The sequence below is a fragment of the Melanostigma gelatinosum genome (assembly GCF_949748355.1).
Source record: "Melanostigma gelatinosum genome assembly, chromosome: 12".
NCBI lineage: Eukaryota > Metazoa > Chordata > Actinopteri > Perciformes > Zoarcidae > Melanostigma > Melanostigma gelatinosum.
Genome location: NC_136645.1, coordinates 12,815,969 through 12,821,968, shown reverse-complemented (window position 1 = coordinate 12,821,968; position 6,000 = coordinate 12,815,969).

Here is a 6,000-nt window from a genome sequence, read left to right as displayed (position 1 = left end):
ATCAAGGTGGAACGGTAGGGAGTAGTCTGGGGACATGAGTGCAGTGGACGTGGTCCAGGGGAGTTCTGTATGGGAAAAGCTGAGTGATTTTTGGTTTGAGAATGTTGAACCAATATTGGATGGCAGGGGTCTGGGGGCCAGTTTGAAGACAGCGTAGCCAGAAAACTTCTTCGTCTGTGGGGGACACTGTCTCTGTAACGGGAGCAAGGGAGAGAATGCGTACTGGCATGGACAACGTACTAGTTGGTGGGTTGGACGAGACATGGACACCGTCTTGGTTCATCCAGATGATCAGATTGAGGCGAGTCATCAGATCGCGTCCTGTGTGGCATGGGCCCCGCCTTGGAGACCATGTCCCAAGGAGCCTGATGGGCCCCTTGCTGTGGTCTTTGTCCATCATAGCCATGTCCGCCTCCTCCTCTGGAGTATTGTCCTCTTCCTCTCTGTGTTTGCTGCCGTGCTGACCTGCAGTGTCTTGCGAAGTGTCCCGGTTTCCCACAGTTGTAGCAGAAATAGGATGCTCCTCTGCCTCCAGGCTCTCCTCTTCTTCTGGCTCCTCTTCTTCCACCCCATTGGCCCTGAGGGACCCATGGGCGTGACTGTTCACCGCCTGCTGACATCATAGCTATCAAGACCTCCAGTGGGACAGAGGGAGTAGGTGCCGTTGGAGGTGGAGCCGGTGCAGGTTGGACTACCAGCTGTTGTTGCTGTTTAGCCTTAGATTTCTTGGTTGCCTTAGCCGCGTCTTGTTCTTTGAGTTGTTTCTTGAGTAGGGCCTTCTGCAGGGCCTTAATTTCTGTGTCACTACCCGCCTCAGTTTGAATGTGCTTGGAGAGGTAATGTCGGAGCTGGGCGTTCCACATGTCTTGTGTCATTTCCTCTAGGCCAACCACTGCGTCCATGCTCTGGCGAGGTCCATCAGGTAGGCCTCGTTTTACCATTGTGCGCCATAGTGCCACTGTGGTAATGCTTGCATCATGTGGTTCTCTGAAGGCCTCGCGCCACACCCGTTCTGCTCTGGCCAAGTACAGGGGCGGGGGCTCTGCCGGGGCCCAGATGAATGCTGCCACTGCGCATTGGTTCACTGGAGTGGGGAACTTAGTTCTGAGCTCCTGCCACAACGCTGTACGATATCGATCAAAGGGGTCGGCATCTGGTGCCACACCGGCGCCTGCCATGTATAGTAGGGTAGTACACTGGGTTGGGTCCAGACAGCGGGAGAGAAGTGCTCTCAGGTCGCCCACCGCCAGCTGACGGCCAGCTGTCAAAGCTTCCATGAGCTCAATCCATGGATTGGCTCCCGCGTGGAGGGATGGGAGCTGTTGTACCATGCTGGTCATGTCTGCAAACCCAAAAGGCACAAATTGATCACGCAGTGGGGCTGCTCTCAGGGGATATTCACCGGCATCAATCTCTTCTGTTTCTCCTTTGAGGGGCGGGCCATGGGGCCGAAGGTGATACTGGGGGGGAGGAACCGGAGGAAGTGCTGGAGACAGGCCAGTTGAGGGCGGGGAGGGGCCGAGGCCAGAGATGCCTGGCCCGGTTCCTGTGCAGTCTTTTCCAGACCTACCGGGGCTTGAGTGGTAGGGGTGATGTCGAGGGGGGTAATGTCAAGGGGGGTGATGTCGAGTGACTGATGGGGCCTGGTTTGTTCTTTTCCGGTCGGCATGTCCACCTGTATCCGATCCGTCATGGCCGTTCCTAGTGCCATCATTGCCACTCGCTGTTCCTCTTCTCTGTCTTTGCGGGCTTGCTTCAGTGGGTTAGCGAACCCCCATCGCTTGGTTTGATTTGTCGTTTGATTTCTCTCTGCAGTCTGTGCTTGAGCCACTCGTTTTGTCAAATCGTTGGTAACGAGCAGGAGGTTGTTGGCTGATGGAGGCAGTGGACTAGCCGCCTTCCACCATCCCTCCTCTTGCCATCGTTTCATGCAGTTTTCCCAATGAATCTTGTCTCTTCTCCATGCAGCCTTGCCTCCTGTGTCTGTTACAGCTTTTTTCAGTTTTGCACGCAGTGCTCCTGAGTAGCCACCAGATGGAGCCACAGCTCCAGCCATGTCTTCTTGTGTTGTTCTTTTCTTTTTCAGTTCAAGTTTTTTTTTTTCAATCAATCTTTTTCAATTCCAATCCTCTTTTTCTTTTCAAAATGTTTTTTTCCCAATTCCAATCCTTTTTTCAATTCAAAATGTTTTAGGTGCTGTACTCCCGAATGTCCAACAGAGGGAGCCAAAGCTCCTGTGAAATTTTCTTGTGCAGTTCCTGAAGTACCACCAGAGGGAGCCAAAGCTCCTGTCAAATGTTCTTGTGCCCTCTGTCCTAGTTGTTATCTCTCCCTGTTTTGGCTGCAGCTGTCTTTCTTATCTAAGATGTTCACTCCCTTGCCTCTGTGCCTTTGCCTGCTGTGTCTTCGCTCCTAACTCTGTTCACGGTTCCTATGGAACACAATTTCCAATAAATCTGTATTCTTTGTAACTCTACCAGTAAAACTCACACATATATTAACCCTCAGCTTTCCTCTTCTATTCTAGTGTTTTGTGGTTCTGTGTTTGAGTGCAAAGTTTGTGTCTTATGCGTGTGCTCTGCTCCACTGACCGTCAATCTCTGAAAAGCACACCAACCTGGTGAAAAACACTACAACTTTACAACTACACATGTACTCTCTAACACCTGTACGCTTCACACAGTCACTCACATCCATACCAGATTGACACCATACACTGCCGTCGCTGAAATACGCACAAATCACATATAGATCTGCTCTTATAGCGTTTTCACGAGCACGGTCCCCGAAGGAAATGGATACCTAATAGGCATTACTCAACACTCAACCGACCATACACAGCCGTGATTCCACAAATAATCGCACACAGACCTCGTCAGGAAAGGTCTATTGACCTTTTTGTTTACAGTGTACGCCTTGTGCGAGCACGGTCCCTAAGGAAATGGCGGATTCTTGTGCATTCTCTGAATTCCGACCTGTGTCTCCCTGAGACATTACCCAGCACTCAATCAACCATACACTGCAGAGTTCTACGAATTATTCATACACAAACCACGTCTGGAAAAGATCTCTGCCGATCTGCGTTTTCCAGTGTATGCCTTCGTATGAACTCGGTCCCTTAAGGAAATGGCAATATCTTGTGCATTCTCTGAATTCCGACCTGTGTCTCCCTGAGACATTACCCAGCACTCAATCGACCACACACTGCCGTGATTCCACAAATAATCGCACACAGACCTCGTCAGGAAAGGTCTATTGACCTTTTTGTTTACAGTGTACGCCTTGTGCGAGCACGGTTCCTAAGAAAGTGGCGATATCTTGTGCTACAATTGAATCGATGTCTCCCTGAGATCATCTATGCTGCATGCAAACCCATACACTGCCACTTCTGCAATACTGGTACACAAACCTCATCAATTACCTCATCAATTTGACCTCATCAATTTATTTTTCTCAATTAAAATTCTCTGGATGGATCTTCATTTTACAGTGTACAACATTGCATGAACGTGGTCCCCTTTAGGAAATGGCGTTTTGCAGTCTCCAGACACACTACTTTTCACATCAGCGTATTCCAACAACATTTCTATATACTTGATCCAAATCTCAGCTTGCAACTTCGCATAAACCAACAGTGTGGCCCGGAATTCAGTCTTTCAGACCGTCATTGGTCAGCGAACCGAAGCTTTCGCCACGGCTGTGTAACCTCCGAACAGTTATCAAAACTTACACGGTGAACACGATGCCAGTTTATAGAACTTACAATCCTTAATTTCTGTTAGATCCACTCACACACATGTACATTCTATGCTAAAAAAAACCCACTGCTGTCATAACAATCCTGTCACAATGCTTCGTCAATTTATCTTTAAAAATTTAGTCAAAGCAATTCATACTCACACCCGGTACTTCTGATCAATTCAATTTGGTTTTTCCTACATACAATTCTGCAGATTTCATTTAAATAGGCTCTGCTCACCTTTTGATTCAGCGCTGTTTGATCAGTTCCCCGAGGTGATAAGAATCGTTCCGGCAGGCCTCCGGCCTTCCCAGCCTCTCGGGAAAACACCTGTTGTTTTGTCTGTGGACAGAAGAAAAAGTCCGTCACGAGATGTCTCTCCTACTGATCGTTAAAACCAAACTCTGCTACCATGTTGAGAATAAATCTCATGTTGAGGAGAAAACTCAGGTGAACAGACTTAGGTCGAGGCGTTTAGCTCAATTCAAGCAATAAGGTTTATTTGTGACAGAAGTATTATGTCCAGCAGTTAAACGTGCACGGACCTAAAAAGTTCACTCTGTAGGAGTGAATGAAAAGCTAAAAGGCGCTTAGACAGAGTGCGCATGCGTTCATATATTAGGTCCTCCTTTTGGAGCCTATTGGTCAAAGCAATAGTAGGAGGCGGATTTGTTTCTAGCATTCAAATGGCCTGATGGAGCACTGAGCATCTCCGCCCACACTGGCTCACGTCCGGGATCCGCCTTCTCTGGAACGTCAGTGTGTGTGAGATGTTGATTCAGCCGCATATTGTTATGTTCGGCCAACTAGATAAGCTAGGCGCTAGATATGCAAGGGCGCCTCTTTCTATCTCTAAGATGGAGCAGGCAGTTGAGACTGGTTCTCTGTAAGACTATGTGACATTTAACTGGGTCAAAAGCTATCCTTCAGAGTTCTAGTAATTTCCACGTTGTTCAGGCGAGTGCGGGAGTGCCCCACCTGGCGTTTTTGACCTTCTTGTACTAGAACTCACATATCCGCGTATAAGCTGTGTTTAACATTGAATGAATGTATATTTTTATTTACATTAATGATGGAAGAAAGAGAGCAGGGCGGGGGGGAGCTGCCTCTTCTCCTCTGCATGCTTCTTCTCCTCTGGAACAAGGAGGGGGGCTTTTTCCTTCACCTTTTGTTTGAGACATTTTGAACATAACAGTATTGTGTGTGTGTGTGCTCATTTGCAATAGTGTTGCGTGTGTCATAGAGCAAAGGTTTGAATCTCCGGGTGAGGCACTCACGCGCTCCCCGTACAAAGAGGGAGCTCTGACACGCAGGTGGTAGCTTAAAACTTATAACTAGTTGTGTTGTGAATCGGGTTAGTCGGTGGGATATTGTGTAGCAACCTGCAGGAACAGCACCTTCCCCATCCCTGAGACTCCAGGACTCCCACACACAATGTGGCCCAACCCTGGCTTGTGTGTGGGTGAAGATAATGCGTCCCTGTGCTGGACAAGTTCAAATAAAGTATAAAGATACAGGGCTCACAAAACACTGAGAGGAGAGGTGCGTATACGGAGCCCTGACTTTGTGTCTGTTGCTAGGGCTACTTAATCAATTCTTGTATTTTGTGAAACCATAGATCTGTTTTTTATGCTTTGATGCTTGACTTAATAAATTGTTAATACTTGTAGATCGTCTACCGTCTCCCCCCCCCCCCCCCCTCTTTCACCTCTTATGAGTTTGCAGGTATGCTGATTTGTTCTCTCAGCTTCTAGATGACAGGAGATATTTCAACTTAAAGTACAAGTTTGTTCTCTTTGATAACACCACATGGATTTGGCAGCTTAAAATGGTTCATGTGTTCATGGTCACATAAGTTGATTACATTATTGTATTATCTGGTTCTAGTGATACTCTGGAAGTGTATGTCCAGGAGACGATTTGCTCAATTCTAAAATGTCTTTGTAACCCCTCTGTGTGTGTTTACTGTTTTCCTGCAGACGTCCAGCAGCTGTTGTTGGTTAAAGAAGAGGTTCCCTCTGAGCAGCAGGAGTGGAGCTCCAGTCTGGACCAGGAGGACCCAGAGCCCTCACACATTAAAGAAGAACAGGAGGAACTCTGCACCAGTCAGGAAGGAGAGCAGCTTCAAGGTCTGGAGGAGGCTGATGTCAAGTTCTCATTCACGCCTGTGAAGAGTGAAGATGAAGAAGAGGAAGCTCAGTCCTCACAGCTTCATCAAAGACAAACTAAACAGATGGGAACAGAAGCTGATGGAGAAGACT